This window comes from Cariama cristata, unplaced genomic scaffold, assembly GCF_000690535.1.
Source record: "Cariama cristata isolate BGI_N322 unplaced genomic scaffold, ASM69053v1 scaffold3202, whole genome shotgun sequence".
Taxonomy (NCBI): domain Eukaryota; kingdom Metazoa; phylum Chordata; class Aves; order Cariamiformes; family Cariamidae; genus Cariama; species Cariama cristata.
The window spans coordinates 50527-55603 of NW_009601958.1; the positions used below are offsets into that span (position 1 = coordinate 50527).

Genomic DNA, 5077 nt, shown 5'->3' on the forward strand with positions numbered 1-5077 from the left:
AGCAGGAATAGAGAGCATCATTACCAATTAGTGGATAATAGGAATATCATAATGCTCATAGGCATTTATGAATACAGAGTGAGTAAGTATTAGGGGCATCAACAGAGGAGATTAGTGACATAATCACAGAATGAGAGATGTGCAGATGAGCAGTTAGAACACTGCAAGCAAGCTGCTGGGATATTAAGAGTCTGTATCTTAGCATGCAATGCAAGTCACCAAAACGAACTGATAACAATTGAAAATCTATTTGCTTCAATCCCTCCTCTTCTTCATGACAGCCAACTGCCACCTCCGATCACACAAAAGAAAGTACAGAACAATGAAAAAGAACACTTTTAGTGTGGTTTTCAGACCACTGAAGAGTAGTATTACACTCCGGTATAATAAAAAAAAAAGACCAAAGGGCAGTGAGAAGTGCTTCAGAAATAATTAACAGATAAGTTTGCTCTGAAGCAGAGGAGCTGTTACTCAACATTTCAGTTGTTAGTTGAGTTGTTAGTTAAGAATAAGTATGGCAGTTTTTGAATCAGCTGTTTGAAACATTGTGCACTAAGCTATAAGCATGTTTCTGAAGATCAAATTGTGCTTTGGGACCTTTCTGTTAAAACTTTATGGGTAGAAAAGGATGTTTGCAAATGCTTCAGGGGGAGTCGAATCTGTGAACAAAGGAGAGAACAACCTGGGACTGGGAAAGAAGAAATAGTTTTCACCTTGCACATTGGCTTAAAGAGGGACACAGAGCAAAGAGATGCTCTTGACTGACTTCTGTCTTCAGAAAACAGAGGATCCCAGAATCTAAAGCCACAAAAATTGTTTTCCTCAGAAGCTGGTAAGTACCTCCAGCAGTACAGTGGTAGATTGTGCTAAGCCACATGTCCTTCCTGGGCACTGACACAGTGTACTTGCAGTATCTAAAAGCAAAACTTAGGGCACCATGGGTCACTACTTTTTTGCCAAGCCTTCACTACAGTAGAAATACAATACATCGCCAAGTCTGAAGCTCTGTAGCTTACCGAGGTCAAGTCTGAGGCAATCAAATCATAGAATCATAGAATCATTACGGTTGGAAGAGACCTCAAAGATCATCAAGTCCAATTGTATACCCAATGCCACCATGCCCGCTAAACCCACTAAACCATGTCTTGAAGCGCCACATCTAAATGTTTTTTGAACACCTCCAGGGATGGTGAGTCCACCACCTCCCTGGGGAGCCCATTCCAATGCCTGACGACTCTTACAGTGAAGAAGTTCTTTGTAACGTCCAGCCTGAACCTCCCCTGGCGCAACTTCAGACAATTTCCTCTCGTCCTATCGCTAGTTACCGGGGAGAAGAGACCAACTCCCACCTCGCTACAACCTCCTTTCAGGTAGTTGTAGAGGGCGATAAGGTCTCCTCTCAGCCTCATTTTCTCCAGACTAAACAACCACAGCTCCCTCAGCCGCTCCTCAAGAAACTTGTTCTCCAGGCCCTTTACCAGCTTTGTTGCTGTAATTATATATCCCATCTTCAAAAGATATTTCAGTGCTTGTAGCCTCCTAATTTAAGCAGAAGGATGCTATGAAAGGTTGCCTCGGTAACAAGCCCAAGCTACTTAACAGTGATACAGCATAAAAAACTAACACCTTTATTGCCGGTGAAAGCTGAGGATGGGACCTGTTTATTAATAACTTCTTTAGTACCCATCATACCACATAGGCAAGCTAGACCCCACAAGACCACTGTGTCTGTGTCTTTCAGTTCCATCAACTTCTAATCATACCAGTATATTTTTTAAGGACAGCACCTGGTTCCCAATGTGGCCAGCTTGAGGACGTTTGGGAGCTGAGGTTATTCACTCACATGGGAACATGTTTTGTCACCTCATACATCAGACAACATTCTAGTAGGTGAAACATAGAAGCACCTGAAGCATGCCAGGTACAAGATGAACCTACAGGTTATGCTTTCAAAATTAATACAAACTTACTTGAGAGAGCTATTTGACAGAAATCCCCTCCCCCCCTTTTTTTCCCTTCTATTGTAGGCAAACACTTTTATCTGCACAGAAATCTTGATCTGATGCAATAACATCTTCTTACAGAGGTTAACAAATTTAACAGGCTCGTTACTGTAGCTGAGACAAGTGAAGGTGGTACTCTGGGCTCACATCCAAACACATTTTTCCATTTCAATAATCATATGTTTTTACTGCAGGAGATTATTGCTGCAGGCCCTATGTAAACAGAGCAAAGATGGTGCCTGTCCAACATAGAAAAAAACCCTCTTTATCATGCAGTTGATTTTTCTGCAGGGTTAAACAAGTAGAAGAAAAAGTAGTTGCCATGTAAAGCCCCTTTTAGCCTTCCCCCACATTACTACCGTCCTAGGAAGCAGAATATAGTCTAAACATTTTAGTGTGATTCACTCAGATATAAGATCAGATTAAGTATGTTATAAACAATAATTAGAATTCTACTGTGCCCTCATGTTCTGCAGGCTTTAATACTGTTACTTAGAAAGGTCAGCATAATATGAAGGTCCTGATCCAACTCCAATTGTCTAGATAAAGTAAGCCCTAGACAGATATTTAATAAAGAACTATATCTGAACGTGTAAGTGTAGCAGTTTCGTAGAGCTGCAAGTAGATTTTGAAGTATTTTAACATTAAAAAAAAAAATCAAAACAAAAGGTTTTTAAAGTTCTAAATAATCTTAGGAAACTTCTAGAGCATTATAGGGCAGTTACTGAAGTGAAACACAAGAACCTGGAAGACAAATAGATTTCCTCCAGTCTCACCCCGTATCTCCAACCGCTTTGAAGAAACCAGGTTACAAACATAAGACTTGTTTATAAATATTTTAACAGTGTCTGCCACTGTTCTCATGTATGGGACTGCAATCAGTTGTTACAATCCTAGATGCAAAGACCTTTTCCAACCTAAAGCATTCTACGATTCTAAGATCTAATCACCTTATATTCTCTCTCCTATGAAGTAATGTCACTTTGCTCTTCCCTGGACCATGTTGTCATTTCTCCATGCTGATCATCTCCAGAACATGATCTTAGTAGTTAGCCTGCAATACAGAAGCCTTCTTTTAGCCAGTATACATTCACGAACACGATACCTAACTCATTGATACAGGAAGACAGAAAAAGCCATCGCTAAAGTAGACTCTAGACAAGTGAAACTTTATCAGGCACCTTGAGAGCCACTGACAAGGGAAAGACTGCAAATGGTCTGAGGAGAAGTATTTCGGTTGTACCACTACTGTGTTTTAGGACACCAGAGAATCCAACTAAGACATAATTCCTTAGGAAACCTTGCTTCGTTAGTTCTGGTGCTCATAATTTTTTTTTTTCCCTCATATTACCTTTCCAACAAGGCCAAGCATATGCCATAGAGTGGTGGAGTTACTAAAACACGCTGCAATTTCCATCTCACCCAAAGCACACAGCCACAGATAGTAGAAAGAGAGGCACAAACAACCCATAAAATGCCCTACCAGTTTAATGGGAATCCAAAAAATTTCCATCCTGAGACTAGCTCTACCCAGCCACCTGAATGACCACTGAAGTACTGCCTGGGAGACATGCCTAATTTGGCAAGCCATGCCAACCATGCAGTGCTGCAGAAAAGTCAGAAGACATACAGAATTTTTGCAACAGCTGTTGTATTTGCTGCATTTTGCTGGGGGGGACGACGGGGGACACACACGGAGGAAAAAGATTTCACTTTTCCTAAAAGATCATTCCAGCTTAGGTGTTCTGGTGTTAGATATATGTAAGCCTGAGTCTTAATAACTTGTATTTATACATTTTAACATAACAGGTATAGTGACAGAATGCTATAGGGTGCTTTAAAACGAGATACAAAATCCTGTAGGTCTTCTTTATCAGACAAGACTGCTAGATATAACCACTATAACCACTGATTAAATTAGTTTTTGTCAGCTAGAAAATTATCCCTCTTCTAGGAAAGTAATTACACTCTATTCAGTTGAAAGCATGCAGGGGAATTATTGACAGAAGTGTTGACCTAGACTAGTAAGGCTGTAAAAACCTTAAGCTGAAATGAAGACTAAGTTTTCACTTTTCTTCTATTGCTTTTCTGCTATTCGTACAACAATTCTCCTTAGGGGAAGCATAATACCTGCATATTTGCAAATGATTATATTTATCAAAATGACAAAATACAAATGAAAAACACTAACTCCTGAAGTTGAAAAGCACGCATTTCGCTGAGAATCAGGCCGGGGGAGAGGAGGGAAATCACCTGCTGTGCATCGGCTACAGTACTCCAAAAAAAGAGAGATTAAACATGTAAAAAATTGCTCACCTTCCATTACCATTAGTATTTTTGAAAACTCCTGAAGGTAGGTGGAATTAGCCCTGCAAAAACATTAGGAAAGGCTCTCAGAGGCCCCAGGTCAGTAACCGCTGAGCCTTGCTAGGTATTCCCTGAGTGTGCTAGAAGCAGAAAGTGAGAGAAAAGCAACACCCTCAGCCACCTTAAACCTGGAAAGTGAGGTCCTGCTCCCACAGGCCTCAGGGTCTTACAGATAAGAAGTTGAAGTGACTTATAGTTTAATTTTATTGCAGCTTACAGTAAATAAAAGTCATTCTTCATGCTCTTCAAAGGCTTCCAGGAAAATAAAAAAATAAAAAAAAAAAGAGTGCTTTTGTTGTAACACACATCCTTAACTATACCAGGTTGAGGAGTTTTTGTTCAAGAGGGGAAACATCTTTTCAATAAAGGCTGAGTTATTTCTTGGTATGCATCCTATAGGTCCTCTGAACATGAACTTCACAGCAACATTTATAGGGGAAGGGACTTTGCCGATATTGGCCAGGATCTCCACTTCGGGGACGACAGACAGCCTAGACTCACAGGCCCAAAACACAGGCACCCCAGTCTCCACCTTCAGTCCTCTCCCCTCACCAGGGTCCTCACAGGCTGAATCCCTCTCCCCAAGCTACCTTTTCCCTCTCAACAAAAGGGACAAAACCCAAAGAAACAGCCTGCTAAATTTCACACCAAAATAACTCAAACTGCTTATACTACCTACCTTCGGCCAAGACTGCCTCTCCTTGCAC

The 5077-nt window shown here is 40.8% G+C and overlaps 1 protein-coding gene across 1 annotated transcript in view; it reads left to right on the top strand.

Moving 5' to 3' along the window:
• LOC104169655 (galanin receptor type 1-like) overlaps positions 1 to 5077 on the top strand; it is a 16430-nt gene that overhangs the window by 10125 nt on the left and 1228 nt on the right. The window lies entirely within an intron of this gene.